The 13,085-nt window shown below is 39.4% G+C and overlaps 1 protein-coding gene across 6 annotated transcripts in view; it reads right to left on the bottom strand.

Annotated features, from left to right (window-relative positions):
* LOC146992601 (tau-tubulin kinase 1-like) overlaps positions 1-10,214 on the bottom strand; it is a 63,728-nt gene extending 53,514 nt beyond the window's left edge. Inside the window, exon 1 of one of the 6 annotated variants that reach the window (XM_085787607.1) lies at positions 9,953-10,214. The gene's annotated coding sequence lies outside the window, so the exon portion shown is untranslated. Of the gene's footprint in view, positions 1-2,076; positions 2,673-9,952 lie in introns of those variants that run through there. The other 5 variants (XM_085787581.1, XM_085787572.1, XM_085787615.1 and 2 more) reach the window with 5 other exon arrangements.
* Positions 10,215-13,085: the final 2,871 nt, after the last annotated feature.

Below are 13,085 nucleotides of genomic sequence, written 5' to 3'. Positions count from 1 at the left end.
TATCAAAATTAACAAATTACCTCTGATAAATGACCAAATTAAGAAAAAATGAGTGAATGAATGAAAAATGAAATTACATCAGATTAACACAAAAATGTTCAGTGAACCTTCTAATTACTGCTAATATTTGTAAAACTCACTCATTTGCCTAAAGTCGAATTATGTCTTGAATTAAAGTCTTGTCTACACATATTTCATGTCATTATCACTGTTTTAGCAACATATATATAAAGTCTTAATTGAATCCTGTCATGCTCAAAAATATACAAAACTACAATAGAGATAAAAGAAACTATGTAAAAGTTCACTCATTTATTATGAATATAAAAACCAACATGACAAATAAATTCAGTCATTTCATGGGGATTATCTCATTATTTTTCCACTCATACAACATTTTAATTAGATTTTTTAAATTATTTATAATATCATATGAGATTAAAAAAACGAATTGGACTTACAATTTTTAAAACAGCATGTCAAAAAAAATGACAGTACTTCAATGTCAAAGTTAAATTCTGCTCGTTATGTGTTGAAGTGAAATGTTTTTCTATTGTTTAATTGTGGTTTTTATTTTGAAAATCTGCACATCATCATCTTTTGTTAAGTCTTTGTCATGAAACTGCATTATTTAAAAATAAGGTCCATTCATACATCTTGAACCTTTGTTACATAACATTATTCTTTAATTATTCTTAAATGCACAGTTTTCTGTTTTTTTTTCTTTTCTTGAATATTCATGTTGCTCTCAATCCTCCCTCACTATTTATTCACCTTAATGTTCTTCTGAATCATTTTATTTACAATAATTGTATGATAAATACAGATATATAACGTTTACCATTAAAGCAACACAACTGAACTGTAATTAAATTAAACTCTTCATTTCTACTGAATCGTCCTGTTTAAGTGTTTATTTAAATTTTTATGTCTCTAATCCTCTATAGGCTAATGTTTGGGCGCAGAAGTTCTTCTGTACATGAGGCTCCATCTGCTTCAGCCATAGTTAGTTACATGTTAGTGATGATGATGTTGCTATGACAACAGATTTGGGTTCATATTTGCAGTGATGAAAATAGCTGAGGTGATATTCTTTCTTTTTTTTGCAGGGTTGGATGATGGGTCCAGGTGACGGCTTCATTGTGATCATAAAGTTACAGGAAGTCCCGACAGCTGGTTTTAAGGCTCCATTTCTAAATATACAAGCCATGTTAATTTCTGTGTCGACTGGAGCTTTGATACTTTCATAGTGTTAATATAAAACCTATAGACCTGCTGTTCAAAAACACATGGACATCTACCCTACCCTCATACACTACAAGACCTTTAATATTCACTAATGCTGGGTTGTTTTTTCAACCCAACCACTATAGGTTGAGCTTGTTGGTTCATTTAATTGGGTTGTTTGTGTGTTCTGTCCAATATTTAACCAGCGCTGGGCTGTGAAACTACCCACATTGGGCTGTTTTTAACCCAACATTTTTAAGAGTGTAGGTTTGATCTAGTCACATATACAGTGGCCATATGAGAGATGAAATGATCTCCAAAAGGCACAGGAGATCATTTCTTTTTCTTTTTTTTAAATAAATGAATGATATGAAGGTGGAATGGATGTTTCAGTGACACACTTCCGGTCTACCCCCTCCTTCCCTCCTCCTCCCCCCTCCCTCTCTCCCTCTGCATCACTCTGCAGTGCACAGTCATGGGTCTCTTCTGCGCATGCGCAACCAGCACCATCGCAGCCTGCTGATCGATAAATCTGGCCCGGACTGACCCGAGTTATGAATTAAAGATCACCATGGCGACACCGCCTTGGCCCGGCTCGGCTCGGCTCGGCCCGGCTCGGCTCGGGTCTGAACGGTTCTGAATCAAACGCGGATCAATAGGCCTAAATAAATTCCCTTCCGTTAGCGCATCATCATCACTGCAGGACACACACACATACACATTAACACACATACACACACCCACTGCACTGTCTGATCGGATGCCTCTATATCTATAGCTCTCTAGTCCGGGCCAGATCTGGATCTGGTCTGGATCTGATCTGGTCCGGGTCAGGCCTAGTCCACCTACCTGGCGCACCGTCCGCTCCTTTTCCGCCTTTTGGGAATCTTCATCTGGGATTTTATTTCGGCACAAAACGGCCTGGTCCAGAAAACCCACCGTTCCTCTGAAGGGGTTCGGGCCTCCTCACTAGACTCCCACTGGACTAAAAAAAACCACCATCTAGTCTAGTTCTCCTCTAACAACAGAGTCCCAGTCCGGATTATTATCAAACCAGACCACCAAAAAAAACAGTTTTTATTCCCTTATTAGTCCTGGTCCTGGTCCTGGTCCTGGTCCTCCTTCCTCCGGTGCAGCTGAAGGAGAGGGAGGAGGAGGAGGAGAGGGAGGATGGAGGGAGGATGGAGGACTCGTGGATGCGGACTCGCGGTCCTCTCCTCCTGCTTGGACCGGGTCCAGGATCCAGGAACCAGAACCAGAACCAGGATTTAGGGGGAAAACCAGAACCAGGTCCAGACCCAGAACCCCAGAGGAGAAGGAGGAGAAGAGGAGAGTCTGTGTGTCTGTGGGTGTCGGGTTCTCCGGCTGCAGCCTGTTCTGTTTGTCCGCACTGCAGCTCTGGATCCACCAGCGTCAAGACCGCGTCACTGCGCTACAACCACAACATCCGGCCGCCCCTTCAAAATAAAACCCCCTCCTCGACAAGGAACTAAGTGGAACTGCATTTTTTCGACTTTTGTTATAAATAAGTGTTTAATTTATCATCACTTCAATAATTATTTTATATTTCAAGTATTTTTTCTTATTCACTACATTTTTATTACATGCATTAGCCTACATACATGTATACATTTCCATGTTTCCCACATTCTGTGTCATAAACTATAAACTGTTTTCTTGTGTGTAACAACATCTCTGTCCCGTCTGTCCGTCCTGGGTGAGGGATCCCTCCTCTGTTGCTCACCCTGAGCTTTCTCCTGGTTTTCCCTGTTAAAAGGGTTTTCCATGGAGTTTTTCCTCAGTGGATGTGAGGGTCTAAGGACAGAGGATGTTGTTATGATGGGATGTGAAGCCCTTTGAGACAAACTGTTGTAAAAACGGGCTATACAAATAAAATTGCCTTGCCTTGCCTTAATTGCATCATGTTGATCTGACTGTTTAAATAAAACACATTGTGGGAATGAATCATTAATTGTATGTAATTAGTTAATCACATCAGTCACTAATACATTGTTTATTATTAGCACATTGTGTGAAGTTCAGACTGGATGACCTTTGTTACATAATATTGCTTTTTAACATTTATTTTCTCAAATCTTTCAATTTTCTCAGATAAGCTGATGAATTACAATCATGTCAAAAATTATTGATGTTTTTGTTTTTTCGTTGAACAAAAATCTGATTTATTCTATTTTACATTGCACATTTAATATTAACGTGTCATCCTTCAGTAAATATTGGATCATATTAATGCGTTTGAGACAAATTTATATTTATACATCAAGAGTTAAGTCTGCTGAAAACACAAGTGATGTAATTTTATATTTCATCTCAATTCATTTAACTGTAGTCTACATGTTATGGGGCTGAATGGGATAAATGCTGACACTGAATGCACCAGTGAGACGTTCACAGACACAGGACAGTCCAGTCTCAACGGCGTCTCAGTCCAGAGGCTTCGTCCTTCAGAGGACACGTTTAAAGGTCGATGACGTCACAGCGTCGCGACAACAAGGCCTTACCCGGTAAATGCAGCCTTCTCTCACCACGGCGTCCCCGTATCCCATGATTCTTTGTGTGCCGTTAAGTATTAGGCACCTAGCATGCTAGCTGTCTGAACGTTGAGGCGGTGTAGCTTACAAATGACACGCATTATGACAAGTCTCTGATTGGTTGTAACATGGAAAGTTTGCTGAAACATGATTATTATTATTTTATATCATTATTATTGTTGTTTTATTGCTTTATTCATAATATACAGAGCATTACTGTTTTAGCCAGGGGTAATCCACCACTTTCCGGAGAATGAGGCTGGGTGTGGCCATGACGCTCCATTCCACCGTTACTGTATTGTTGATAGCATAGACTGGTTGATAGACATCGGCCGTGATGACTTTATTTATAATCATCACGTAGGTAATTTTAATGAGAACAATACGGACGAGGTTTTAGCTTTATGTCACATTTTCACGTCACTATATCACCGTTGCGACTACTCTGATGTTTATGAAGTCTATAAAACAAATTGTTGAACAAACATTTTAGATTAGCTGCGCTAACTGTTAGCCGTTAGCCGTTAGCAGTGTCAATAAACAATAACTCAATAAACGGCCCATGAAAAAAATATTTTCTCCAGCGGATATCCTAGTTCCAACATGACTGAGCTAACTGGGGCCTCATTTATCAAAGAGGGTGTAAAACTGCTACATTTTTGCGTATGGCGAAAAGACAAAAATTGCGTACACTCAAAATATTTACACCTTTTTCAGATCAATCAAACTGTGCGTACGCACAACTCTCCGCAATTTGCCTTTGGTAAATCACACTGGACCCAAGAATGGTGCACACGTGAACACACCTCTTACTCCACTCCCGGAACGCCTATATACAACTATATATGGTCAGCACGTGCATATTAATTAGCCATGTGCTCTGTGGAGCGGCTACAAAGTGACAACAAAGTGACAACGGAGACAACGGGCGGAGGGCGGGGGAAAGAAGCGGAACTTCTCCGAAAGCAGATACACGGCGATATCGGGCAATAAATCAGTCAGAAAAATGATCTTGCACTTTAATAAGCTACAATAAAAACAAAAACCTCCCAAATCTCAACAAAAGGGAGCAGAAAGAAGAAGAATCTTATGTAATCTGCCCCTTTATCCCAGAAAATCTTTTTTTTTTCCTTTTTTTTTTTTTTTACACCTAGATGTTAAAACAATGTAGGCTAAATCAACGATAGTTACCATTACTTTGCACGCCTTTCCACTACACAGTTACAGCTCTACTGGACTCGGTTTAGGTCATTTTCCATTACAGCTGAGTCCTTCACAGTTCCTCCTCAGGGCCGCGTTGTCTCACTCTTTATTCTCTCCTCTCGTCAGCTCCAAACACACGTGCACCTCGTTAACTCAGGTGACAGGTTAATAACAGTCTCAGTAGCTGCAGATCAGTGTGCGCTGCTGCCGGTGTGTTTTTAAACTTGGATGGTTTGATCCTTGTCGGACGTCACATATAGCCTAATCAAAAAAGCAAAATCCACAATCCGCTCTGTTTATCAATTAACATATAGCCTAGTGTTATTATAGAGCGGGTTGGATTGCCAGCATCAGCGGTCCACCACTACCACAATTACTTCAAAAAAATCCTACTGTGCTCTTCTAAATGTACTCCGCTCCTCTCTCCCTCTCACACTGCAGTTCTCTGACTCAGCAACGGTGTCGCCAATTCCTCCTGTTCCTCAAAAAAGGCGTAAATCACGGTACGCCAGGGTCAAAATGGGTGTAAATGTCCGCACTTTTACCGCCAGGTTTTGGTTTGATAGATCCAAAATTTGGCGGAGAAAAGTGCATAAGCACAAAACGGGGGAAAAAGGGTGTAAAAAAAGGTGTATCCACAATGATAAATGAGGCCCCTGGAGTAGTTTCATGTCGTTTCCGACAACGGGAGGGTTTTAACAGTTGACGTCCTGCTGTTAGCTTAGCTGCTGCTGTTAGCTTAGCTGCTGCTGTTAGCTTAGCTGTTGCTGTTAGCTTAGCTGCTGCTGTTAGCTGTCAACAAAGCCAACAACCACGATATAACCATGACTAATTACAAAAACGTGCACACAGAAATAGTAATGTTTGTTCAATAATTAGTTTTATAGACTTAACAAACATCAGATTTAGTCTAAACGGTTTTGGCAGCCCGGAGCCCCCACATTTGGGCGGCACGGTGGCACAGTGGTTAGCACTGTTGCCTCACAGCAAGAAGGTCCTGGGTTCGAATCCCGGGCCGCCCATGGTCCTTTCTGTGTGGAGTTTGCATGTTCTCCCCGTGTCTGCGTGGGTTTCCTCCGGGTGCTCCGGTTTCCCCCACCACTAAAAACATGTCGGCTAGGTTAATCCTCCAGTCAGTGCCCCTGACCAAAGGCACTGGCTCATAAGCTGGAGTTGGTCCCCGGGGGATGGGTTAAATGCAGAGAAAGAATTTCACTGTACTAGCTGTATATGTGACTAATAAAGTACCTTTACCTTTATTTGGTACCTAGCCTACACTGGTGGCTAACGCTACCAGTTAGCCGCTCGCTAGAATGCTACTAAAACCCACTTCCGTTGTGGTGTGACGCAATGGATCATGGGAAAATAAAGTGGTGGATTGTATATGAATGATTATACACAAAGAAGTGTGTGTGTGTGTGTGTGTAGGTGTTGGCATTAGCCCCAAGTTAGTGGGGCTTCGCAAAAAAACGCTCTCTGACCACGAGCCGAATGTTTCTAACTTTATTGAACATTGTTCATCAGTACAAGCGCTTGTTCGTGTTTCCATGGTTTCCTCCAGTTACAAAAAAGTAGAAAGGTCGCGCACATCCAATTTAAAAAGGTGCTGGCCTCAAGGTTTAAACATGGGGCGTCCTGTATGAACGAGTTAGTCTGAAGAAGAGCAGTACGCTCGAAACGTTACTGTTTTTTTGTTGGATGTGCAAAATAAAGCAGCACATAAAGGTAGCTTAAAGGAGAATTCCGGTCATTTTTGACCCCTAAATCGTTGTCCTGATGGTCACCCAGTGTTGGTTGGAACAAAAAAACGCGACTAAAATTGATGCAGGCAAACCAGAGTTACTATGGCTACCCGGCGCTAGCGCTAGCAACAACGCTAACCTATGGGGGCAATTCTTTCAACCACAACAAACACTCAGAAAACAATCAGATATCTCTGGTACATGACTGGAATCCTTAGAGACACCACTGAACTCATATAGTGTAGAGTAGAAACAAACTTTGTGTTTTTAACTCTGAAACATCCCAGAAAGACATTACTATCCCATCACAGAGAGAAACTAACACTTTGTCCTTGTTGTGATGATTTCTTTACTAAAATAACCGGTGGAGCAGTGCAGTGGTAATGTCCAAAATATCTCTGACCGGTTATTTTAGTAAAGAAATCATCACAACAAGGACAAAGTGTTAGTTTCTCTCTGTGATAGGATAGTAATGTCTTTCTGGGATGTTTCAGAGTTGGGCTATCTGAGGTGAGTGGCTACATGCAAAAACACAAAGTTTATACTGTTTATACTCTACACTATATGAGTTCATGGTGTCTCTAAGGATTCCAGTCATGTTCCAGAGATATTTGATTGTTTTTTGAGTGTTTGTTGTGGTTGAAAGAATTGCCCCCATAGGTTAGCATTGTCGCTAGCGCTAGCACCGTCTAGCCATGGTAACTCTGGTTTACCTGCATCAATTTTAGTCGCGTTTTTTGCTCCAACCAACACTGGGTGACCATCAGGACAACGATTTAGGGGTCAAAAATGACCGGAATTCTCCTTTAAGTGTGCGGTCTCCTCTTTTCTTTTCTTTTTTCTTCCTCCAGCTACAACTAATTATGATTTGTGACATGTGTGACATCATCTGTAAGCGCTAGACCGTCACATTTACCAACATTTGACGTGGCCGTCTGAGGAGGAGGAGGAGCCTCTGATGACCGAGTCCTCCAAAGGATCCAGCCCCTGGGGCATTCACTGAAAATTTAACTCTATATTTTTTCAGATTCAGTTCTTGCAATTCAATTTCAATTTAGGCTATTGTCACAGACATCCAGGTCGTTGAGGAATTCAGGTCCAAACTAATGAATTCAATTTCAAATTATAGGCCTACTATTCAGATTCAGTTTTTTAACGCAATTAGGCTATTCAAAATTAAACAATACAAATGAAATATAAATGATTCAAATTCAGTTTCTAGCGGCACATATTTCTGCCCATAGAAACATCCCACCATTGCAAACAACCAGCACTATTACTAGCCTATTTAAAATGATATATATATATATTTCTCTTGCTGGTTTTTAAAACATACATCTGAATATACTCCAACCCGGACTCTCAGATCATCTGGTGCTGGCCTGCTCAACGTCCCCAAAATTAACTACAAAAGCACGGCGAAGCAGCATTCTGTTTTTATGCCCCAATGGCCTGGAATAGATTACCCACTTATACCAGAGAAGCAACCTCCATAGAGTGCTTCAAGACTCACTTGAAGACCTATTATTATACTCTGGCTTTTAATTAATCACTGGTATTATTATGGTACTATTATTATCTATTTTTACTGTTTTTATTTATTTTCTTTTTAATCGTTTTTACTTCCCTTTTTTCCTTGCTGTTGTTATAAACTGTAAATTGCATGCACTATGTTTTAATGTTTGTATCTCGTCTGTATTGCCTTTTACTGTACCATTCTTTTATCCTGTAAAGCACTTTGTGCATGGAAGGTGCTATACAAATAAACTATTATTATTATTATTATTATTATTATTATTATAGGCTATGGAGGTCCAAACTAATAAATTCAATTTCAAATTATAGGCCTACTATTCAGATTCAGTTTTTAACGCAATTAGGCTATTCAAAATTAAACAATACAAATTATATATAAATGATTTAAATTCAGTTTCTAGTGGCACATACAGCTCTGGAAAAAATGAAGAGACCACTCCCAAAATGATCAGTTTCTCTGGTTTTACTATTTATAGGGATGTGTTTGAGTAAAATTCCGTTTGTTTTTGTTTTTGTTTTATTCTATCAACTACCGACAACATTTCTCCCAAAATTGAAAAAAAAATATTGTCATTTAGAGCTTTTATTGGCTAATGACTAAACTAGTCTAAATAACAAAAATATCGTCTGACTCAAAGTCTTTTCAGACCTTGAATAATAATAATAATAATGCAAAGAAAACATGTTCATATTTATTCCTAAACAACACAGCAAGAATATTTTATCTCAGGAACAGTTTATAAATACGTTTTTGTGGGATAATGTCAATGTTTAATCCCAGCAGCGGTTTTTATAATCTTCCTATAAAACCAGATGTGGTTCAGGGTTTTATTATTTTATTTTATTATTATTATTCAATGTCTGAAAAGACTTGATATTTTTGTTATTTAGACTAGTTTAGTCATTAGCCAATAAAAGCTCTAAATGACAATTTTTTTTTTTCAATTTTGGGAGAAATGTTGTCGGTAGTTGACAGAATAAAAAAAAACAACAACCTATAAATAGTAAAACCAGAGAAACTGATCATTTTGGGAGTGGGCCCCTAATTTTTTTCCAGAGCTGTAGCCTACTTCTGCCCATAGAAACATCCCACCATTGCAAACAACCAGCACTATTAGGCTACTACATGTAGCCTATTTAAAATTATATATAGGCTTATATATAAAGGCTAGTGGTGGTTTTATTATGAAAGCACCGACCGGACATTGACATTGTCTGTGTTTATGGTCTCCACCTTGACGGTGACTCCCTCATTTATAATAACGAGTCTGTAGCAGCTCGGTGAGGCCGCGGCGGCGCTGTGCAGTCCCACCCTCTGGGCTGCACCTGAACGCCTCATCACCACCATCATCATCATCATCACCATCCTCATCCTCATCCCTTCCCTCAGCGCGAGGCCTTCATCTCCACTGTTGTTCTACCGAGGCTCTACCGTCCAACCCTCCCGGTGTCACGACACAACGAAGCTTTGATTGTCTTAATTCAACACAATAAATGCGATAGACGGTGTTTCTAGTGAACCAACATCACACACACACACACACACACGGAGCTCCACTCCTCAGCATCAGCAGCATCACGTCGCGTCGCTTCGGTTCGTTTCTCTACGTCCGACGCGACTTGTGTTTGTTTATTTAAATGTGTTAGTGTGTTTGTTTGTGTTTGTGTGTTTGTTTGTGTGTTTTTTCTCACCTGAATGTTGTTTTCCGTCCGGACGGAGAGCCGAGCAGGATCCACTCCCTCTGCTCCATCTCTACAGCATCAGCATCAGCACCACACACTACACACACACACACACTACACACACACACACACACTACACACACACACACACACACACACTACACACACACACACACTACACACACACACACACACACACACACACACACACTTGCTCTGTTCTCCCGTGTTGCGGCTGCAGCTCGTCACTGCTCTCTGCTGGTCTGGAGTCAGTTCACACAGTTTCACAGTATCAGTAATAGAGATAAGCAGGGATTGACAGAGTACTAGACCCCAGTACTTGAAATTTACTCTGTTAAAATTAAAAGTAGCTCAGTCGACATGTTACTCGAGTAAGAGTAAAAAAGTACTTGCTTTTAAAGGTACTTCTTTTAAATTTACTTAAAGGGACAACGAGGAGTTTCTCCAGCGGCAGAGCGAAAAATTCCGCGACAATAAAAAAGTCTGATATTAATGTGGATGAATCTCCGTTACCACTTGTTAATGGTCCATTTTAGATAAATCTATGGTTTTGTCTCTATGGTTATTTTGTTATTATTAGTGGTGGTGGAAATGCTGGGCGAGCCGACCAGCGTTTCTTTACTTTCGGTTTCGTGGCGAGTCATGAGAATAACGCCGCCGAATCTCTGTTTATGGTGGGAACTACGACGGTATGTGATCGTCTTCCAACCTCTGACTTTAATTATTGATGAATGAAAACATGAGTCTGTCTTGCACCGGTCAAAGAATTTCACGGTGCGGAGGCTCATAAATGTAGTGAGAAAACACTTCGCTTTTCCAAAACTCCTCGTTGTCCCTTTAAGTCAAAGTCAGAGTCAGAGTAAATTTCTTATTGTTCACATCAGTGAATGACTCTAATAGTTTGTAAATGAATGTAAGGAGCTTTTAACTCTTGTTTCTGAGAATGAACTCTTTGAAAGCAGCTGCACTGATGTGCTGCTTTTACTGTAGAACCACAATGTTATTATATATAAAGCTGCAGAAACACAGAGAAAAACAAATCAATCAAGTATTTTAGAAAAAAAAAAGAGCAGACCTGAAAGTAACCAGTACTTTTCAGCCTTCCTAGAAATTAACTCCAGTAAAAGTAAAATATTTGTCTTGGAAATGTATTCAAGTAAGAGTAATAAGTACCAAAGAAATCTAATACTCAAGTAAAGTACAAATCCTCTGGATATGTAGTAAATTTACTCCGTTACTGTCCACCACTGGAGATAACACAGTAAAACGAGGATACACGCTGTAATTGTCATAGTAACAGAAGTGTACTGTGTGTAGAGGAGACTGGGGACAGTTGCAACACGTTTTACAGTACAGTAATATTTATTTATCAGAGAACAGCTGGAGTTTTGTTTTGGCTTTGAGTCAATGTGCAGAGGTGGTAATACACTGGTAATAAAACTCAATATCTCAGCGTGAGACAAGAAGAATGGAACTATCTGCAATACAAAAAACTTATATAAACATGTACTCTACTTTTGGATGATTTATTCACTGTATGACATCAAATAATTTTCATAGGAAAATATATGTGGCTACTTTTGTCCCATAGAATAAGATACAACTAGGCTATAGATACAAATAGCATATTTCATTATAGGAAGTTATCTAGGGAATTATTTTGCTTGCATCTCTCATGGTTTAATATAATTGGCTGTTCTGTTCATCAAGAGGAATAAACGTGCCTATTTTGAGCTAAAAATGTTCCATTTTATACATTTGCATTTACATATGTGCTTCCATATTCAAATGGCAGTTGTTGCAACCGTCTCCACCCTGTCAGCCATGACACAACATGTCTTTGGTCTTTGGTCTTTTGGTGCCATCGCAAATGTGTGTATTGTCTTACAAATGTATATTTATTAATATGTCTTTGGTATTTTACCTTATTGTTGCTTTTTTTTTAAGGTTGCCTTTTTATCATCAGGCAGAGGGACTGGCGATGAAAACTCGGGTGCATTTACATTTGTTTTTTACAATGTTTTACTGTACTACAGTACAGTAATGTACATTGTCCCTTGTCAAATAAATTAAACTGAAACTGAAACAACATCATGTACTAGATAGACACAATGACACTGACACATGCTGACCATTTAATAGTCAACAAAACAGTGACTCAAACTGTTTGGGTTCATTTATACAAAAGGTCTGGACAGTTTGATAAAAATACAGCTCAAGAAAAAAAGCTACTTTCATCCCCTTAAAACAACTTTGTCTCAGTACAAGCAGGAGCAGATGCTGAATACGTCTTCTCTATTCTTGGTGGTCGAGGGTCGAACTGTGAATGTGCAGCATGTCATCACTCTAGCATGTTTCTGATTGGAGGAATAAGGCTTGTTGCAACCGTCCCCGGTCTCCCCTACCTGCAGTCAAGATACCACGTACTGTATGTAGCTACAGTATCTGTGGTAAAAGTACTTCCTCCTGCACTAATAGTTTCCTGTGTGTCCTCACATCATTAAATATTCAGCTGCTGTTGACAGCTAAAGGCTCCATCCAGCAGAAAGGTCACCACCTTCAGCAGGTCAGAGGTCAAATGTGGCGAGTTGAGAGCAGCATTTTATAAAATGTATAATGTGAAAAAAATATATTAAATAATGTTGGAAATTTGAGAATAAAATCAAAATATCTAAGGCATCATTTAGTAGGGGTGTGCCAAAAAATCGATTCACATAAGAATCGGTATTCTCCTTTTCAGAATTCAGAATCGATATAAAATGTTCCAAAATCGATTTCAAAAAATAAAAAGATGAAAAAAATCTGCTGGCTGTCGGCCTCCATTTCCTTAGAATTTAAAAGGCAGCATGTTTAACTGCACTATCTTTTTAATAAAGAGGCACTTTTAATGTTGTTACTTAAGCAATATGTGATATTGCTTTTATGCAACAGTTTCAACAATTCCATCTAAGCTAAATGGATAAATGTTTAAAACTCAGTAAATGTGAAAAAGACACTCTAGTCGTTCTGTCTTCAAAGCAGACTGGAGTAGATCATGAGGATCCTTTAACACCGACAGACTGAAGCACAAATCATTAGGAATCAAATCGTTTTGAATCGAAAATCCATTTTGAATCGAATC

This window comes from Trachurus japonicus, chromosome 1 (genome assembly GCF_045865225.1).
Source record: "Trachurus japonicus isolate A0001 chromosome 1, Traja_1.0".
NCBI lineage: Eukaryota > Metazoa > Chordata > Actinopteri > Carangiformes > Carangidae > Trachurus > Trachurus japonicus.
The sequence above is the reverse complement of the archived record's forward strand: the minus strand, read 5'-3'. Positions and strand labels throughout refer to the sequence as shown.